Source organism: Amphiura filiformis, chromosome 4 (genome assembly GCF_039555335.1).
Source record: "Amphiura filiformis chromosome 4, Afil_fr2py, whole genome shotgun sequence".
NCBI lineage: Eukaryota > Metazoa > Echinodermata > Ophiuroidea > Amphilepidida > Amphiuridae > Amphiura > Amphiura filiformis.
Window position 1 is genome coordinate 27471651 of NC_092631.1, and position 22845 is coordinate 27494495.

General features: G+C 36.9%; 2 pseudogenes; one reads left to right on the top strand and one right to left on the bottom strand.

Moving 5' to 3' along the window:
* Positions 1–9857, top strand: part of LOC140150761 (dynein beta chain, ciliary-like) — an 89602-nt pseudogene extending 79745 nt beyond the window's left edge.
* Positions 9858–14092: 4235 nt separating this feature from the next.
* LOC140150763 (dynein beta chain, ciliary-like) overlaps positions 14093–22845 on the bottom strand; it is a 92202-nt pseudogene continuing 83449 nt past the window's right edge.

Here is a 22845-nt window from a genome sequence, read left to right on the forward strand (position 1 = left end):
TAAGTTTTGCCGACTGGCACAAAACAGGAATTCTACGTTGGGCTATTCCAGTTGAAACCCATTCAACCCCTATAGAAGACATGACCTTAACCTTCTACACAGGGAGTATGAAGTTCAAATGGGATTACCTGAATTGGGGACTCCATTTGAAATCTATACCCCCCCCCCCTATGTGGGAGATTAAGGTCATGTCTTCCATAGGGGTGTTTGGATTTCAACTGGAATTGCCCATTTTACTTCCCAAGCAGCTACAAAATATATACCAACCAGCTCTAAATTTAAGGCTAGCCACATCACTGGCAGACAAGATGTTAACACCACGTTTCTGTCTCTGTCACTCCATCCAGAACATTCATTTGGTGGCCAAATGGTTGGGTACATTAGAGAAGAAGCTTGAATCAACCGGTATAGGCAGCCATGACGACTACCGTGTGTATATGAGTGCTGAACCTGCTGGCACTCCTGAGAATCACATCATCCCACAGGGTATTCTGGAGTCTTCTATCAAGATCACCAATGAACCTCCAACTGGTAAGGAAAGGGCACATAATAATAAAAAAGACAATGATTGCGGGTTGTGGGTTAGAACCCTGGCGGTACCTAGTACGCTCTCATGGAAAAATTGAGTTAGCTTGAAATTCTCCTGGACAAGGAACTGACTGCTAATTGTCTCATTGTAACCCTGATCCTGGTTATTTGTGGTATGTCTAGGGTGTGTGCTCTTGTAGCAGCAAAGTCCCTGAATTGTTATTAAATGGTTTATGGAATGATGTAGGGCCGTAGTGGTCAGCGACAACCTGTAAAGTATGCTGAGGCTTGTGGATTAATGTCTAGGTGTTGTACCTGTGCGTAGCGTACTATAAATCATGCTTTTAATGAAATAAAACACACAGGAGAGATGATATACAGGAACCAATATGAATATCTGTAATAAATCAGGTAGTTGGAAAGCTTTTGCAAATTTCATTTTTGCAATGCTAATCATGCACTGAGTTACGCTGCATATTCACTTCATTTTTTTCAATCGCAGTAATTAAAATCCAAAAATGAGGAAAAAAATCATAAAATCAGAGATCCATGGTAATAAAAATAGTGTACAGTTACTAAGCTATCGCGTATATCTATGTGTCACTATTTGCTTGTGTATTTACACAATGGCTGTACTTGCACTATACTAAAATGCAGCAAACCTTTGACAAGCGCGACTACCGTGATGTTGCAAATTCGGCGCTAACAACGCGTATGGCGCACAGTTCATTCATAAATTTCCACTCGGCAACAACAGATCGCCTCAGCAGCCAATCAGAGACAAATGCGTGCAACGCAGTAAATACGCAATGTATCCTTACAATACGCGCTCGTCAAAGGTTTACTGCATTTTAGTATAATTTGCTTGTGTATTTGCGATTGACTGCAGTTGCAATACTCCCATTGTTAAGTCTACATTAATTGCATCATAATAAAATGAGAATATAGTAAAGAAAGTGGGTAGAATGTAAACGGAGGAATATCAAAATGAATGAGGAAAGTGGGTGCCATAGGGGAAGCATTGTCGCCATCATTTTACAATTTTACCAAATTATGTATCTTTTGTAATCTCAGTCCAACATAGACAGGTAGAAATGAATATAGCAACTTTTTTCAATTGCTCCTTTTACATTTACATACCGCTGCAAAAATCATCAATTTATTCAATTATATCATTTACGAATCACGAAAGATGGGCGATTGTTAGTTTCAAACGTAATTATGGTTACTATTATTATCTTTTCACAGGTATGTTTGCTAATCTTCACAAGGCATTTAACAACTTTGACCAAGACACGCTTGAGATGTGCGCCCGTGAAGCTGAATTCAAAGCCATCCTGTTCTCTCTGTGCTACTTCCATGCCGTGGTGGCCGAACGACGCAAGTTTGGTCCTCAAGGATGGAACCGTGTGTATCCATTCAATACCGGTGATTTGACCATCTCTTGCAATGTGTTGTATAACTATCTTGAGGCCAACTCCAAGGTGCCATGGGAAGATCTCCGTTACCTGTTTGGTGAGATTATGTACGGAGGTCATATCACTGATGACTGGGATAGACGTCTATGCAGGACTTACTTGGAAGAATACATGCAACCTGATATGGTGAGTGTACTAAATCTGTTTATCAAGCAATGGGTTTGGACTGATTGAGCTCTGCCATCAGATTGACGTTTGACCTTGTTTTCCTTGGTGATGTGATGGGGGAGGGGGATGGTTCAGTGTAGTGGTTCTATCATCGCTTTGCACCACTGAGGTCCCAGGTTTGAGCCCCAGCCATTCCTAGATGACTTAACATGTTTCCAGTCCATTTATTTTTCTTGTTTAAGAAAATGTTTGCTTGTTGCTGGTATTTTGATGAGTTACAAAATGAACATTATAAATGGAAATATTATTTTGTGATGCTTTGCCTTAAATTTTTCCCATAACATTCATGTGTATTATTTTTCACCATTTTCAGCTGGATGGAGAAGTCTACCTAGCACCAGGTTTCGTAGTACCACCAAATTCCGACTATAAAGGCTACCACACATACATAGATGAAATGCTGCCACCAGAAAGCCCATATCTCTACGGTCTACATCCCAATGCTGAGATTGATTTCCTTACCACGACATCAGATAATCTATTCAAGACTGTATTGGAAATGCAGCCAAGAGATACCGGTGCTGGAGCTGCTGGTGGGGCTAGTAGGGAGGAGAAGGTAGGAGCATCTATAACAAATTACCGAGTTGCAAAACTTTTCGTGATAAAAACTCGAACGATGGTGATGCAACTGCAAATTTCACTTTTGCAAACCTAATCATTCACCGAGTTACGCTGCATATTCACCTCATTTTTTTCAATCTTAGTGATTAAAGTCTAAAATGAGCAAAAATACCTTAAAAATATCCAGGGACCTCAACATCAGTTACTATGTCCGCCTAACAACTACATCGCGTCAAACAAAAAATCTTGCGTCTTCGGCGTATCAACACGCCACAATCAAACAAAAAAATGCGTATCATCGCAGTATCAGCACGCTGCCTCTAAAGCAAGTGGGAGTAATAAACACGGGAAAATCAAAATGAGTGAGGAGAGTGTATTGGTGCCATGGGTTGGCGATATTATTGAACAATTGGCGATGCATGGGTGACGATCAAACTTTGCGAACAAATTAATAGCCGTTGTAAATTATTTGTTTGAGCATAGGACCTACCTATACTGACTTAAAAATTGTACTTTTCACTAATTTTTTAGCAGTTGAATAGGAAGAAGTATACTAAAACCATGATACTAGGGACAGATAAGAGGTAGAACCACATGGTAGAACGGATAAGAGGGAGAAGAGGGATGTGCGCTAAAGGGGGAACAGTAGAAAGAATGGGAGGATATGGGACAACACGAGGGGGAGGGGAACAAAGAAGAAGTTGATTAAAATGAATTAAATGAAACGACCGATCAATCGGTAATAAATTGCAATAAAACCTCGGAGGGTGGTGTTGCATTTTTAAAATTGCATTTATTTGCAAACCGCGAAAGACGGGTGACCGCCAGTGTTTATAATTCAAGACCGAATTAAAAAGACTAGTTTGCGTATGACGTCCTGTCAACTGCACCGAAAATGCCGTGCTGCGCAGATCAGTAACCAGTCATGTTGCGCCTTTGCTCTGATGTCAGACGCAAAACTAGTCTTTTTAATTCTGTCTGTGATAATAGTTGTTGGATTTGTTTAGGTTTTATTTTGTGTTCTCCCTTTTTTTCCACTAGTTGAACGTATCAATGTTAAGGTGTTATATATTTTGATTTGTTTGGGTTTACAACCCAGAATAACCATTAAAATCATTAAAAACTCAGCTTTGTTGCAAAGGAAATCTTTTAGTGAAGTAGAGGCAACAATGGTAACACATCAACCGTGTAATTGAGCTGGTAAAATCAATACCCAATTGCCATGATTACCATTTTCTGTGTTTACTAACAGTGTTCGTTTACTAACTGCTCCCGTTTACTCAGCCAATGGGGACCTGTTAGTTTATCCTATATGAGGTCCCGGGTTCGATCCCCAGCGGTGGAAAAATTGCTGGGGTATTGACTTTGAAAAAAAAGTTTGAATTCAATTGACAACATCTGTACAGTGTATTAAATACTCTCCCCATGGTTCATTTAGAATTTGGGAAACAAACCAAGACAGTACTCACCGATTCCTTGAATAGAGTCATACCTATAATACATGTATATCACAGTCAGTTGATATTTCATCAATTAAAAGGATCCATCAAGCATCGCTTGTCGATCAAAAGATCAAACAAATTTGCCTCTATTGCCTAAGTTGAAGAACAAGGTGCATAATATTGTGTGACCCAGTTCTTTTTTACATGATAAATAGGGTTGTGGTGTCGGCAAGTCCTGAATATCCTTGGTAAACAGTGTATGTGTCCATTGTATTATGATCCATGTAACCTTCAAAGCAGTGGGTTACACTGTACCAAAAATACCAAATATGTGACTCCTCGCCACAACTGAGCCCGGATGTCGCCAATCATCATATTTGAGATATTCAACCAAAATATTCTGCTTGAAATTAGCTTTAAAATGATGTATATCATGTCTATAGTACTTGACATTTAAGTAGTGAAAAATCAATAAAACAGTCAATAAATCCTTTCTTTCCTATTGTTTATTGTTAAGTTCGTGGAGCATATCTCAATAGTGGCACTGGCAACATCCGGGCTCAGTTGTGGCGAGGAGTCACATATAACAGTGAATTATTTGGTGGCAAAATTAACGATTTGTAAATGTATTCTGATTTTGTTTTGCAGCTCAAAGGTATACTGGATGAATTTCTTGAGAAGTTACCTGAGGAATTCAACATGATAGAAATAATGGCTAAGGTAGAACCACAAGACAGGACACCTTATGTAGTGGTAGCATTCCAGGAATGTGAACGTATGAATATGCTGTCATCAGAGTTGAGAAGATCTCTCAAGGAGTTGGATCTAGGTCTTAAGGTATGTTGGGTGGGCAATTAAGACTGTAGAATATCTGCCTCCACCTCTTGCCTCCCCTCCAGATTAGGATGAAAGTAGAAAGCAATATTCTCTCTAAAATAATTGGCATTCTTCAGCGTCCAGCAACTAATTTCATATTCTATTACCCCCACGACCCATTATTCAAAATCGCGCACTGTGATTTGTTGGAACGCGTCACGTGACAGACCATTAATTGGCGATAAAGTGTCAAGGGCAACGAACTTTATGTTCTTATATCATCACAGCCTTTGTAAGCGCACAGCACACCTGCTTATGTAGGGAAGAATGGAATGCCAGGGTGTGTTATTGTATGTGCATACCTGCTTATAGGGAGAATGGAATGTTAGGTTGTGTTATTGGAATGTGCATACGCTTTGGCTACGTGTAGGCGCTACACCTTGAGGTAAACAACTTGAAATAGTTGGGCAAAAAATGTGATATTTTCTCTTTAAATCGTACTATTTTGTGGTAATAGAATAGAAATAAAGGGTGCAGCATTATCCTTTACACGCAAATAATGTGTCCTCGGCAGTAAAATCGTTGAAATAATGGGTTCGCTGCGCCTCACCCATTATTTACGCTTTTACTGCCTCGGACACATTATTTTCGTGTAAAGGATCATGCATTACCCTTTATTTCTTAAATCAAACCTCTTGCCTCCATCTCCAGATTAGGATTAAACTAGGAAGCAATATTCCTTCTAAAATAATTGGCGTACATAATTACGTAATCAAACTTTGGGAACTGAAAACTTATTTTTTGGCAAAATTGCGGCTTCTGAACTAGTGAATTGAACTAGGGCCAAATTATAGCTTGTGGAACTAAGAAAATTCAAAATATTTTTCAAATTTGAGCTAAAGAGCTACAATTATTGGCATTTTACTGAAAGTGAAGCCAAGAATTGGAGGATGCCGGAGAGCCCTCTGGGAACATATCTTGAAATGTTGTAACTTTTAATGAACTGTTTTGCATACTAACTCTGTTGTAACAATTTTCTATATTTACCTATCAGGGCGAGTTGACTATCACTACCGACATGGAAGAATTGGGCAATGCACTGTTTTTGAATCAAGTGCCTGAATCCTGGACTAAACGTGCCTATCCTAGTCTCTACCCATTGGCCACATGGTACGGTGATTTACTCAATCGTATCAAGGAACTTGAAAGTTGGACAGCTGATTTTGCCATGCCAAATTCTGTCTGGTTAGGTGGTTTCTTCAATCCTCAGAGTTTCCTTACCGCCATTATGCAGTCCATGGCCCGTAAGAATGAATGGCCATTGGATAAAATGTGTCTGCAATGTGACGTTACCAAAAAGAACAAAGAGGACTTCGGCAGTCCACCTCGTGAAGGTGCGTACATCAACAGTCTGTACATGGAAGGTGCTCGTTGGGACACACAGACCGGTTTGATAGGCGATTCCCGACTGAAAGAACTTGCGCCAATTATGCCTGTTGTATTCATTCGGGCCATTCCGGTTGACAAGGCCGATGTGCGTAATGTATATAATTGTCCAGTGTATAAGACAAAGCAGCGTGGTCCAACATTTGTGTGGACCTTTAATTTGAAGACAAAGGAAAAACCTGCTAAGTGGACTCTGGCAGGTGTTGGGTTACTACTGCAGGTGTAGATAGAATTGAGGGTGTCACAAGAATTATTAACTGGAGTGGGTTATAGAAGAGGAGAGTGATGTTTTAAAAATATCGATGCAGCTTACTTGTTCATAGTTTTATTAATTGACCATATTAGGTATTTCCTGAAATACTTTTCAAAAGAAATCCAAACGTAGACATCATGCTCCATTAGTCAAGTATACGCATTGACGATGTTGCACAGAGTTGACCCACAACATTGTTTAACATAACTGTAAAATGTACTAATGTAACTCTAAATTGCCACTGGCAACTCTAACTCTAAATCAAAGTCTAACATGTAACTTTAAATCGAACTCAAAGTACAACTTTAACTCTAAAATACAACTCTATTTCTAAATCAAACTTTAAAAATGTAACTCTAAAATGCAACTCCAACTCTAAATCAAACTCTAGAATGTAATTCTACATCGAACTTGAAGTACAATACTAACTCTAAAATACAACTCAAACTCTAAAATGTAACTCTAACTCATAAAGAGTAAACGCTCAATGATAATATAGTTTTCAGTTTTCTAGGAATTCTGGGAAATACAAAAATGGTCAATTTGCAAATTGCAATTTAATATATATATTTAAGGGGCTTAAGAAAGAATATCTAAAAGGAAAGGCTAAAAGCAGATAGGCCCCTTACTCACCTTAGGCGAAATGTAGAATGCTTGAAATAAGAAAATTAATGAAATAATGGTAACTATTGGACTTTGGTCTTCATACTATCAAGCTTTACATGATTTGCTGCATGCCTTATCTTAGCCATATATTTATTAGCTTTATGAGCCTCAAGATCCTAATGATCTTGGTGTAGATTTCAATTATTTACTATTTGCGATATATCTTGGCAATATGTATCATACTACCGTAATTGTGCTAGAATTACTCTGCCGTCAACAAATTAATAGATTTAAACTTTGTCTTAATGTCAAATAAAGAATGCAAAATTGTTATATTGCTTCACAATACCTGTAAATGTATATATTATATTCACAATCCATGGTCACTCTTATTAACATTATGCAAATGAATGTTAAAACTGTAATGTAAATTCAAAATTCATATTGACAAGAAGCAGGAATATTGCACAAGAGAAGGGCATGCTTTCTGTTCATAGGACTCGGGACTATATAATCAGTATAGCATTGCAAATGATATTTCATGTTATAATGTAAAGAGGTTAACTCACAACCATTATAAAAGGGGTACCCCTGTAAATTAGGGTACTGTCCCCTTTAAAATATGTGATGTTGAAGTTGTAATGAATGTTTTTAAGAGATTGAAATTTCCATTTTGAATAGTTAATGCATGTACTACAGGAAGTATATCTGTTCATGATAATTGATATGCTGGTCAGCTAAATAGTATATATCACCACATTGTTTTCAGAACATCACACCAGGAACATGCCAAATAACTCCCAAAAATGCCAAATTATTCAGAAACCTGTAGTACGTTTTGTGATTGTATTGAGATGTTTTTGTCCAATTTTGGAGTTTAGTACAGTATAATTGTGGTGCTTTAGACATGTGCTTGTTTTTAAATTTGAAAATGAATCTTAAAATTATAAATTGTAGATAATAAATTGAGAAAAATACTTGTCACTAAACAGGTGTGCAGAGAGATGAAATGAAAACCATTGATTTTTACCAAAAACAAACTTTGTTCTTTCACAATTTGAGAATTTGTTGAAATAGGGTGCAATTAACATAACTTTTTCAGTGTAATGATAGATATTCTATGTATTGGTACTGTGTTATAATAGATGCATGAATCCATCCATATTCCATAGGTGCTTTCGTTTGACAAATCAAAAAATGTGTTGTATTTTAATGATTTGTATGTATAATTAGAATGCTTATAACAATCCGTCCAAAGATTAAGCAATATTCCTAATTATAAATTATCTGTATTATTTTAATTTACTTCCAAATGACACGTCCGTCCAGAGATTTTAATATGTAAAATATTATTATATTTATTATAATACAATAATAATCAAATTTCACCTTGCATTTTAATATTGTAACAAATATTGAGCTTGGAATGAAAAAGGTATACAATTCGTCGTCTGCATCACATACTGACGTATCTCAAAGGCTGCCTTATGTGAATTTTATTATCGTTGTTGTTTTTCATATTGTTATTTTTTATTTCAGCATGCTTTATTTTATGAATGGACATGAGATTGTAATATTGCGATAATACCTCAAAATTATTATAAAAAGTTAATTTGACAGCGTATCTCATCACAATTGAATGACAATAGTAAAAAATCACTCAAAGCAGCCTTTTAAGATACGACGGTATATGGTGCAGATGACAAATTGATCTGTTTGTGGATATTACAGACTTGAGTGTGAGTGTATATGCAGGGGTAGGGGTGCATTTATTTTCATCAAAAACGTGGACCCACCTATGACATTTCACTCAAATACGGACCCAAGGCAACTGTGGACATCCAAGGTCGTAAGAGAGCGGTAGAGGGTGCTAGATGCCATTTTAAGTACCCCTTTGTAGGTGTAATATCGGGTCCACAATTTGGAGGTTATCACAAAAGTCCACACTTTCAATAGTGAAATGTCAGTGCATAGAGGTCCACGGTTACGCTGTTTACTACGTAGGAGGCTCATTGGGTCCATGTTTGTGAAAATGTGTAGGGGGGTGGGGGTGTGTATGTAAAGGGGGTGGGATGTGCATGTAAAGACCTACAAACAAGGACATGCACCTGAAAATATATAGCATGATAACCAAGGACACGCAGCAACCAAGGATGCCCACGGTTCACTGTCCATACCAGCATATTGCAAATAACGTATACAAATGCATATAAGACCATGCCTCATGGTAAAATAAATTTTTAAACAGTTATCTCATTTGTTTGCCTGTGTATACTGGTATCTGTTGGATAGTATAATTAGGTCCATAGTTTGGAGCTTATCTTTGCAAGGTCCTCATGTTAGGTTGGAATAAGTTATAAGTGTATGTGTGTTTGTGAAATGTTTGTGTTTGTTTGAAAAATATGAGAGAAAAATTAATTAAGTCTCTGAGTATTAGAGTACCCTCCGTCCATCCACCAAGCATTCTTGGTAGTATATACCAAATACTAAAAGTAGTAAATGAATTGGAACTATTTTGAATGTTAGTTTGTAAAATTTGTTATATAAAAGATGAATAAAGAATTTATTTGAGCTAGAAATAGCTTTTACAGTTAAATGATTGTGTTTTTGGTCATTTTGTCAATTTATGTGTTAGTGTGACATGTGAAAGGCCCAAATTGGAAATGGTTGCTCCCAGGAAAACACCAGGCCATCAGACCATGGCCAGACAAATATGGGATAACTTTCCCCATGGCCATCCAATATGCCATGAATTAATAGGACTACAACTGGTCAGTTTATTTTCACATCTGTTGTTTCATTCTGTGCAAATGCCCCTCCCTGTGCAATATCTCAATTGACCTTTTTGGTAAATCCCATAAGCCTTTGCGAGTACACCTGAGCTGTCAAATGACGACATATTGAGTGTACTTGCAAAGGCTTATGGGATTTACCAAAAAGGTAACAAAATATATTCAAACTTTCTCAATTTCTCTGTATTTTATAAATAAATACTTTCTTGAGTAGATAGCGGAAAAACTAGCAAACAAACAAAAAAACATCAAAACAAACTTTCCTGACAGACGCTTTTCTAAATTCGTGATTTTTTTTTTGATTTTTTTTATTATTTCTAAATGCTATCTTCAGAAGATAGCTGTATACGCGTTCCAAGAAATGAATGCAGGCCATAAGTGGGCTATGCTCGTGTGTGTTCATGCATGTCATAACGGGCCTATAATGATTGCCAAATCGCACCGTAAATGCTATCTTGAGTAGATAACAAACAAACAAACATGAAATATAAAAAAAATATGCCAAATAACCTTTCTGACTCGTCTCATGCTAAATCTATATATGATTTCTTTCTTTTTTGTATTATTTCATTAGGTTCAAAATGCTATCATCAGTAGATAACAAAATATATTCAACCTTTCTCAATTTCTTTGTATTTTATAAATAAATACTATCTCGAGTAGATAGCGGAAAAACAAACAAAAAACATCAAAAACAAACTTTCCTAATAGACATAAATCTATCCTGAATACATAACAAACAAAGAAACAAACATGTAATATAAAAAATATACCAAATGAAATATAAATCTATGATTTTTTTAAAATTATTTCAAAAGGTTCCAAATGCTATCATCAGTAGATAACAAAAAACATAAAAACCAAACTTTCCTAACAGACGTTTTCTAAATTTGTGAAATATTTTCTGTGTTGATTTATTAGGACCGCAATGCTATCTTCAGAAGATAGCTGTTTGCGCGTTCCAAGAAAATGATGCAGGCCGAAAGTGGGCTTTGGGCGTGTGTGTTTGACAGCAGATGATGCATGTCGCAAAGGCCTATAATGATTTGCAAATCAAACTGTAAATGCTATTCTGAGTAGATAACAAACAAACAAGCAGGCAAACAAATAAACAAACAAACAAAAATATACCAAATGAAATTTCTGACTCGTCTCATGATAAATCTATGATTTTTTTAAATTTATTTCATAAGGTTCCAAATACTATCATCAGTAGATAACAAACTATTTTCAATCTTTCTTACTTTCTTTGTATTTTATAAATAAATACTATATTGAGTAGATAGCGGAAAAAACAAACAAACAAACAAAAATATAAAAAAAACTTTCCTGACAGACGTTTTCTAAATTTGTGAAATATTTTCTGTGTTGTTTTATTAGGGCCGCATAATGCTATTAGACTAAATCCCCAGTCCTTCAACATCTACACGCACGGTCATCGGGTACTTGAGTAGATACGGGAAAAAGAAACAAACAGAAAGCATCAAAAACAATCTTTTCTAATGGCCGTTTTATAAATTTGTGAAATATTCTCTGTTGTTTTATTAGGCCCGCAATGCTATCTTTAGAAGATATCTGTTTGCACATGCCGAGAAAATGATGCAGGGGGTAAGTGGGCTATGCTCGCATGTGTTCACAGAAGATGATGCATGTCTCAACGAGCCTATAATGATTGCCAAATTGCACCGTAAATGCTATCCTGAGTAGATAACAAACAAACAAACAAACAAACATGAAATATAAAAAATATACCAAACTAGAACTTGTGAATGTGATCTCTACTAATTTGAAAAGAAAACGCAAAAAATTTGAGTGATGTTTACGATGATGAGCGCATGAACACACGAGGTCAAAACGCTGTTAGCAGTCGGACGTGAGACACGGGAAAATCGGGCCTTTTATATAGCGCTAATTTTCTCAAAAAGTAGACAGAAAATGTTATGTCATTTTCAGATATGTTATGCAGAATTTTGTTCTGATTAAGATGATATCAAATATATATTTCAAAGTTAGAGGTAACTCGACTTATGGCCTAAAACGTGACCCCTATTTTGCACGTTACAAAGTCTATGGAAAGCTATTTTGTGTTATGTACCCTTTATGTTAATCATGTCTTGAAAATAGGCCTATTGGTCCGATGAGATGCACCTGTCACACTGTTATGCTTTCCGATGCGCGATGCGGTACTCTGCGCACACACCCGTTGATACTCCACGATAGGACACCGCGCGATTGGATATATCGCGGACAGAGGGACGGACGGACGGACACGCCATGATTAGTATTATGATGACCTTTCGGACTCGTCTCATGCTAAATCTATGATTTCTTTCTTTTTTGTATTATTTCATTGAAGCTATCATCAGTAGATTACAAAATATATTCAAATTTTCTCAATTTCTTTGTATTTTATAAATAAATACTAACAAACAACTCACAAAAACTGCATTTTTCAACTCAAATGTACCAGCCCACATCACTTCTCAGAAATGTCAGCCGGGTGATACAGACAGATGTGACTCTATTGATTTATTCTAACCCAGCTGGCACCTTTGTCTACAAATGTTTGTCTGAAAATTAACTAAGTACTGTCTGTTCAATTAGCTTAGATTATATTTTTAAGGTATTTGAAAAAATTAATTGTGGTCAGTCATCAAAGAAAGGTGTTAGCACATCCTTAGACCCAACGTGATTTATACTTTTCAAATTCCAGAGTGCAATTTGAAACCAAATTTCTTTTCAATGTTGGTCTTTTCCCACGATATTTTTTTATAAAAACCCGTAGAACGTCGGGTACCATAAACTTTTTAGAACCAATCCATTTAGTGCAATGGGGACGAATGTCAAATAGTTAGATGCGCTGAGATAGTATTTATTCGACCATCCACATCAGAAAGTATTGTCCAGCAAAATAGCTATATTTGCCAAAAATTGTTGTTGAAACCCCACTGTTGAAACATTACATTATTATAAAAAAATGTGAAGATGAACTAAGGTTTTCAGAATAGGCCCAGCTTATATAAATACATTTCTTGTGTGTATTTATTTATTTATTTATTTATTTGACCACAATTTTTTATTTTTTTCAAATATCTTAAAAATACAATAATCTAAGCTAATTGAACAGACAGTAGAGCAGATAGAGCGATGTGGCCTGGCTGGCGCTGCTAATATGGGCACAGAGCACAGTTAGATATACTTCCTCCCACCAAGCAGCATCTCTGCATTCAGGTCTTAGGGGTCCTCAAATACAGCTTTGGACAGAGGGACACTCGCATGGACGTATGGACAGACAGAAAAGTGGTTACTAAGTCTCATTCTGAACATGGTTCAAGCGAGACCAAGAGCCCATTCCAAATGAATCTAGCAATTGAGATAATTATTGCTATCTTTAAAAAAAAAGATGCACATGGGGCAGCATTTGACAATTCAAATATTTACACACTTAAAGGAGGATTTCGTGATCCTAGCATTCTCTTTTTATGACATTTTTCAGTAGATATCCACGAAAAAAGCTTATTCCCACAATTTCAGTTGGTTACGATTTTGCGTTTGCGAGTTATGCATGATGTGTATTACACTGCTCCATAGGCCACTGTTGTAATTTCGTTTTGGTATACCAGAACGATATTAAAATTTGCCGATATTTTTGCTAAACGAATAAATCTGCAAACAAATTTTGGTACATAAACATTATATTATGTAGCCAGAGGTTTCCAGTGATATAAACTTTTTTTTAGAAAAGTGGGGGGATGAGGCTGTGGATCACTAAATGCCCTTTTAACATGCAACACTTATAAATAAATTGACAAAATTACCAAGAACACAAAATCATTTAATTGTGAAAGCTATTTCTCACTCATATAAATTCTTTATTCATCTTTTAAAATATAACAAATACAAACTAATATTCAAAATAGTTTCAATTCATTTACTACTTTTAGTATTTGGTAATTTATGCTACCAAAAATGTTTGGTGGATGGACGGAGGGTACTAGACTTAATTAATTTGTGTCTCATTTTTTGTTTAAACAAACACACAAAATTCCAACTTCAACATTTCACACAAACACACACACATATCCGCACCCCTGCAATGAAGACCTACAACATTTACCTATCTAACCTGAGGACCTTGCAAAGATAAGCTCCAAACAATGGACCCAATTATACTATCCAACAGATACCAGTATACACAGGCAAACAAGTGAGATAACTGTTTAAAAATTAATTTTACCATGAAGCATGGTCTTATATGCATTTTTACGTTATTTGCAATATGGCGGTAGGTACAGTGAACCGTGGGCAACCGGAGTCTGTGGTTATCATGCTATTTTCAGGTGCATGTCCTCGTTTACAGGTCTTTAAAAACACATTACACACCTCTTTACATACAAACCTACAGGTATTTGCCAGCAAACAGCGACTCTGTTCTTAACTATATCCAAATGGGGACATATTTTTAATGATTTTCTCCACCTAACCGGGGATGTTGACTTGTTTTACACAGATTATACACAATGGAATTTAACCTATCAGCCGGGGACTGATTTTTATATCAACAATAGGGGATGCACTCTTAAACGCATTATTAGGCTGTTTGCAGTCAATGAGCTCATCTCAGCTAAATGGGGATGGTCCCCGGTTGCAGTAACGTCCATGGTTGGATTGTAAAGTTTCATAAAAACATCCGCGTTTGCCAGCAAACACATTATGCTCACACACCCCCTCGCATACATTACACACATTCCTAAGTATGTTATGTGACAAACAGATATGTGATGTGACAAGCAAAATCAGTTGAAACTCGGAAATATTGATTTTGAGATATAGCCATACAAAGGAAATATTTCCTTTAGTTTCCTGTTGTTTTGGAAACTATTTAGTTGCTCTTATCTTTGGAACTGGTTGTTCAGTTGGGAATTTTCTGCAAAATGCAGCTTTGTAAATGCTTTTAACTATCCTATAAGAAACTGAAAATTTAATATTTCTGAGTTCCGACTGATTTTGCTTGATCGCATCACATATACATTTATCATTCCAATTTCAATATTTGTTACAATAATAAAATGCATGGTGAACTTTGATTATTATTATTGTATTATTATAATATAACTATTTTATTAAGTATTAAATCTCTGGACGGACGTATCATTTGCAAGTGAAATAATACAGATAATTTATAATTAGGAATATTGCTTAATCTTTAGACGGCTTGTTATAAGCATTCTAATTATACATATAGATCATTAAAAAATGCGACACATTTTTTGATTTGTCAAATGAAAGCACATTTGTAGGAGTGTGGCGGATTCATGCGTCTATTATAGCACACTACCAATACTTATAACATCTATCGATACACTAAAAATGTTATTGCACCCTATTTCAACAAATTTTTAAATTGTGGAAAAATAAATTTTGTTTTTGGTAAAAATCATGATTTTCATCTCTGCTCATATTTTATGGGGACTCAACATTTCAAAACCTACTTGTCTTGTTTCTTAGTTATGAATGATTACTTGATTTATTATCTACAATTTAAAGATTCAGTTTCCAATTTCAAAACAGGCACACTTGTCTAAATCACCCCATTCATACTGCACTTCAACTCCAAAATTTGACAAAAATATTTTGATCCAAATCACAAAATGTACTACAGGTTTCTGAATAATTTGGCATTTTTGGATGTTATTTGTAAGCTTCATCAATAATTTTAAAATATCAGTCTCCCCTCCTATAAACCACTCCAGTTCAATAATTATTGTGACACCCTCAATTCTATCTACACCTGCAGTAGTAACCCAACACCTGCCAGAGTCCACTTAGCAGGTTTTTCCTTTGTCTTCAAATTAAAGGTCCACACAAATGTTGGACCACGCTGCTTTGTCTTATACACTGGAGTCTGATACACATTACGTATGTCGGCCTTGTCCACTGGAATGGCCCGAATGAATACAACAGGCATAATCGGTGCGAGTTCTTTCAATCGGGCATCACCTATCATACCGGTCTGCGTGTCCCAACGAGCACCTTCCATGTAGAGGCTGTTGATGTACGCACCTTCACGAGGTGGACTGCTGAAGTCCTCTTTGTTCTTTTTGGTGACGTCACATTGCAGACACATTTTATCCAATGGCCATTCATTCTTACGGGCCATGGACTGCATAATGGCGGTAAGGAAACTCTGAGGATTGAAAAAACCACCTAACCAGACAGAACTTGGCATGGCAAAATCAGCTGTCCAACTTTCCAGTTCCTTGATACGATTGAGTAAATCACCATACCATGTAGCCAATGGGTAGAGACTAGGATAGGCACGTTTAGTCCAGGATTCAGGCACTTGATTCAAAAACAGTGCATTGCCCAATTCTTCCATGTCCGTAGTGATAGTCAACTCGCCCTGTTAGGAAAATATAGAAAATATTACAACAGAGTTAGTATGCAAAACAATTCATCAAAGGTTGCAACATTTCAAGATATATATGTTCCCAGGGGGCTCTCCTGCAATTTTGAAGCCCTGCAGTTCTTAGCTAGCTTCACTTTGAGTAAAATGCCAATAGTTGTAGCGCTTTAGCTCAAATTTGAAAAATATTCTATTGAATATTATTGAATATAAAATGAGCATTTGCCATTCTAAAATGTATACTTTTATATTCTTTAGATCAACAATTTAGCAGTTATGTGGCCCAAAAGTTTCCATAATTCCAGGCCTAGACCACCCTTAATCCTAATCTGGAGGATGGGAGGGCTGAAGTCTTCCTTTAGTCTTGCCTACCCAACATACCTTAAGACCTAGATCCAACTCCTTGAGAGATCTTCTCAACTCTGACGACAGCATATTCATACGTTCACATTCCTGGAATGCTACCACTACGTATGGTGTTCTGTCTTGTGGTTCTACCTTAGCCATTATTTCTATCATGTTGAATTCCTCAGGTAACTTCTCAAGAAATTCATCCAGTATACCTTTGAGCTGCAAAACAAAATCAGAATAGCATTTACAAATCGTTAATTTTGCCAATAAATAATTCACTGTTATATTCAGTATTTTGGTACAGTGTAACCCACTGCATTGAAGGTTAAATGGATCATAATAAAATGGACACTTACAGTGTTTACCAAGGAAATTCAGAATAGCATTTGCAAATCATAAGTTTAGCAAACAAATAATTCACTGTTATATTTGGTATTTTGGTACAGTGTTACCCCCTGCTGCATTGAAGGTTACATGGATAATAACACAATGCACACTTACAGTGTCTACAAGTGAAATTCAGGACTTGCCTACACCACAACCCTATTTATCATGTAAAAAGAACTGGGCCACACAATATTATGCACCTTGTTCTTCAACTTAGGCAATAGAGGCAAATTTGTTTGATCTTTTGATCGACAAGCGATGCTTGGTGGATCCTTTTAGTTGATGAAATATCAATTGACTGTGATGTATTATAGGTATGACTCTCTATACACAGGATCGGTGGCTTAATATCCCCTCTGAAGGACGGAGCACTTTCATGGTTTGTTTACCCAATTCTAAATGAACCATGGGGAGAGTATTTTACACTGTACTGATGTTGTCAATGGAATTCAAACTTTTTTCCCAAGTCAATACCCAAGCAAGTTTTCCACCGCTGGGGATCAAACCCGGGACAGGTCCCCGCTAGCTGAGTAAACAGGAGCAGTTAGTAAACGAACACTTTTAGTAAACGGGGGAAATGGTAATCATGGCAATTGGTATTTACCAGCTCAATTACACGGTTGATGTGTTACCATTGTTGCCTCCACTTCACAAAAAGATTTCCTTTGCAACAAAGCTGAGTTTTAAATGATATTAAGGTGGTGTTAAAGGCAAGGTTTAGGGAAATCATGAATTCCAACATTTTTGCAAATATCTCCAAAACCTTTCATGATACAATCTCAAGAGAGTTTGTACTTATGTAGGGATATGTTGGCCATGTTATGAAGTTAATAAAACCGTTGCATGGTAACCAAGCAGTCGCTATTGGCTTCTGACCAATCACATTGAAAGTTGGTTTTTTCGCAAATCACTTCATTTGTCCCAATAAAAGTATATGTTGAGTCATGTTCCTGCGCACCTCCACTGATTTTCCCGTAAAAAAATCCCAGTGGAATTCCCCCTGGGGGTCAAAGTGAAATTTTCGTTTTTTGGCCACAGATTCCATATTACAATCATTTTAATGTCCGTTGATGAAACAATATTTGTGGGTAACTTTCTTTTTATTTATTTGGACATGTGCAATTTTAACCGTATGAGGGCAGTATCCAGGTCTGAAATTTCTCGGTCCCTGGAGAGCAATAATCAGAGGAGGTAGGGTGCTGAAAACACTGCCGAAATTTTTTTAAAATTATTATCTTCTTCTGTGTCAAAGATGAAAACGATTCATAGATCTTTAATTTGCATTTAAAACCACCTTAATGGTTATTCAGGGTTGTCAAACCCAAACAAATCAAAATATATAACACCTTAACATTGATACGTAACAGAACAAATGCTCAACTATTGACAGAAAGGGAGAATACAAAACAAAACCTAAACTACACCACCAACTCTTACCTTCTCCTCCCTACTAGCCCCACCAGCAGCTCCAGCACCGGTATCTCTTGGCTGCATTTCCAATACCGTCTTGAATAGATTATCTGATGTCGTGGTAAGGAAATCAATCTCAGCATTGGGATGTAGACCGTAGAGATATGGGCTTTCTGGTGGCAGCATTTCATCTATGTATGTGTGGTAACCTTTATAGTCGGAATTTGGTGGTACTAAGAAACCTGGTGCCAGGTAGACTTCTCCATCCAGCTAAAAATGGTGGGAAAATAATATAATGCACATTAATGTTATGGGGAAAAATTAACTTAAGGCATCACAAAATAATATTTTGATTTATTACCGTATTGTTTGTAATGAATGCCCCGGGCAAGTTGCATTTTTCCAAAAGGGGGGCGTTTATTGGAAGTGAATTGTCAATGAAAAAAACTTAAAAATCAGGTTCAAATTCCTGATGGTGCTCCTGTAGAAAGGAGGGATTTACGACTATACTAATGCTACTACCATGGCGCCGCCCACAGAAAGCGAGTGAAAAGGACAGTTTTGTGGTAAATACAACAAAATTACATCAAGCAAGAATCTGGTGAAATTCTACCATAATTGAGCAATGAAATGGAGGGAAGTTTGAGTCATAATAGGTTTTGTCCATGCAATTTAGCAATCGTCACTGACATGACTGATGCATGTTTTAAGCTTACTCTCACAATATGGCATGGAAATGTTTACATCTTTGTCAATTTTTCATGGAAAATTGGAGGGGGGGGGGGCGTTTATTAGAAGGGGAGCGTTTATTACAAACAATACAGTGTGTTCATTTTGTAACTCATAAAAGAATTTATAACAGTAACAGCAAACAGATTCTTAAACAAAAAAGAAAAATACATGAACTGGAAATATGTTAAGTCATCTGGGAATGGCTGGGGCTCAAACCTGGGACCTCAGTGATGCAAAGCGATGATAGAACCACTACGCTGGTCCTTAATTGTTACTTGACAAACAGATTTAGTGCACTCACCATATCAGGTTGCATGTATTCTTCCAAGTAAGTCCTGCAGAGACGTCTATCCCAGTCATCAGTGATATGACCTCCGTACATAATCTCACCAAACAGGTAACGGAGATCTTCCCATGGCACCTTGGAGTTGGCCTCAAGATAGTTATACAACACATTGCAAGAGATGGTCAAATCACCGGTATTGAATGGATACACACGGTTCCATCCTTGAGGACCAAACTTGCGTCTCTCAGCCACCACGGCATGGAAGTAGCACAGGGAGAACAGGATGGCTTTGAATTCAGCTTCACGGGCGCACATCTCAAGCGTGTCTTGGTCAAAGTTGTTAAATGCCTTGTGCAGATTAGCAAACATACCTGTGAAAAGATTTTTAATAGTAACCATAATTTGAAATTAGACAAGTATAATTGAGAAGTAACACAATGGACTAATCCATTTAAAATCCACACTACCCCTGTGGAAGATTTTGGAAATGTTCCACAGAGGGAGCATGAATTTTAAATGGAATTAGCACATTGGGTAGCTCCATTTTAAACTCGCCCTCCCTCTGTGGAATATTCAGGTTGAATCTTTCTCAGAGGGTGTATGAAATTCAAATAGAGCTACCAAATGTGCTAATTCTATTTAAAATTCATACTCCCTCTTTGGAACACATATCCAAAATCTTCCACAGGGGTAGTGTGGATTTTAAATGGAATAGCTTTCTCTCTGTGGAAGATTCAGGTTGAATCTTTCTCAGAGGGTGTATGAAATTCAAATAGAGCTACCAAATGTGCTAATTCTATTTAAAATTCAAACTCCCTCTTTGGAACACATATCCAAAATCTTCCACAGGGGTAGTGTGGATTTAAAATGGAATAGCTCAATGGCTCTTGTGTATCATCTTTCCCGCATGTTTTGTTTCATTGTCTTCCCCATTGCTTTGTACCAGAACGTTTCATTGTCTCCTGCATAGAGTTTATAATCAGCAAAAAATAGGCAGGATTTTTTTATATTATTTCTCTGTACAAAAGTAAACTGGGCTTAGGCACGTTACTTTGGTATATACGGTACTGTGCCTGTTTCAATCATGTTCGGTATCAATTGTTTCACCGTTGTTCATCACCGATTAACAATGATGCGTCTGCGTCGTCTGCGTGGTTTACTTTAGATGCCTGAGCGAAGTAACGCGAGTTATTAATCGGTGATGAACAACGGTGAAACATGATTGAATCCCTTTCAACAACGAAAACACGCTAAAGATCGTCTAATTCACATGATTCTTTCATTCGGAATATCCGTTTGTCATTGCCACTCAACCTTACAAGAAGATAGCTGATTTCTTTGTTGATATCACCAATAAAACAAAAGAATAAAGCGGTAATGTTTAGCTGTTACTTTAATAACATATTAAGAAAGTGTTTACGCATAAGTTCCAGGCATGACGAATTTTACACGCTCACGAGTAACGCGTCACGTAACCTTTTGTTCGCGTATACGCTACTGGAAAAGTGTGGATTCATCACAGATTAACAACGCTTGGCTCCTGTACAAAGGAATAGGAAGCGTTGCTGAAAATAGGTTTATCATGCTTTCACTGTATTCATCCTAATTAGTGCCTCTCTCTAATTAGCGATTGCAAGAAAGGGTCTCATTTACTCAGTGGCGTAGCCAAGGGAGGCAGCTCCCAATGCACCCTTGAGAAGTCTTGCCCCACCCCCGAGATGCTGGCTGCCCATATACCATCTTCAAGCATAATGCCTCTAAATAAGAGTTTTTGATAAAAGAGACAAAGGCAGACACCCTCCACAAAATATTATAATAGATTGGTCTTACAATAATACATGTTTGTACAGCTGCCTGTATCAGTAATATAATTGCTCAAACTCCAAAATTTGTGTTTGTAGAGGGTGTCTGCTTTTCATCTCTCTCGTCAAAGAAACCTCATTTAAAGGCGCATATGTGATTAAGATTTTTAGGTGCCCCCTTTTTTTGTACTTTTTAGCCCATTTTTGTCAAAGTTTACTCCCCCCTGAAAATTGCCTTGCCCTGACCTCATCTCAATAAGTCCTGGCTACACTCCTGCATTTACATAAAAAGAAATAATTACATTGCTTTGAATTCTTTAAGATGCTTTGCCATTTCCAAAATCCCCTTTCCTTACCAGTTGGAGGTTCATTTGTGATCTTGATAGAAGACTCCAGAATACCCTGTGGAATAATGTGACTCTCCGGAGTGCCAGCAGGTTCAGCACTCATATACACACGGTAGTCGTCATGGCTGCCTATACCGGTTGATTCAAGCTTCTTCTCTAATGTACTCAACCATTTGGCCACCAAATGAATGTTCTGGATGGAATAAAAGAGAGAGAAATGTGGGGTTAACATCTTGCTCTAACATAATTACCCAGTAAAACTCATGTACCTTCCCCTTCTTAATAACGTATTAAAAGAACTATCACTATAATTCTATATTAAATTAGTATAAAGAAATGGTAACTAATTACCTGTAGAATGACCCAGTGTCCTTCCTTAGCAGCTAAATCCATACTCTGCTCAGCCACAATCTCTTGACCTTGTCCTAGAGACACATTGTGGAAATTCTTGTCGTCAAAAGTGAAGCCTAATTTCTTTCCTAGAGCCTCTACATCCTTGAGTGGATCCACACCAGGAGACAGGATGAAGAACACAGGAGTAGCAGGACCGGTTTCCTCAAATGATTTGGCAAATGGTATAGATCCACCTTCTACATACTTGTTGCCCATATTCTCCTCAATGAATGCCCTATTGAAACAAAAACATTACCAGATATCAGTGAAAAGCTGTGGTATCAAAGTTACAGTAGGCAAGAGAATGATAAAGACACCATTTTTAATATTATTATTGGTAGGTATTTGTGAGAGAATTTGTGACATGATCAAGGGGAATAAGTCACATGTCGACCCTGGTCAAAAATGAGTTTTACATGTTTCTGAAGAGGACATTTATAGCTTTCAGAAACTGAAAACCCCATGTTGATACAGCTTTTCTTTGAGAAGTTATCAATCGCTGAAAACAATATAAAACAAAAGAATTTTAACACTTTCTTTGCCAATATCTCAAAATCAATATTAGTGACATCCGCCTCATTTCCCTTGATCGTGTCACATTTGCTCTCTCAACTTTTTAAGGAAGAATATATCAGTGTGAG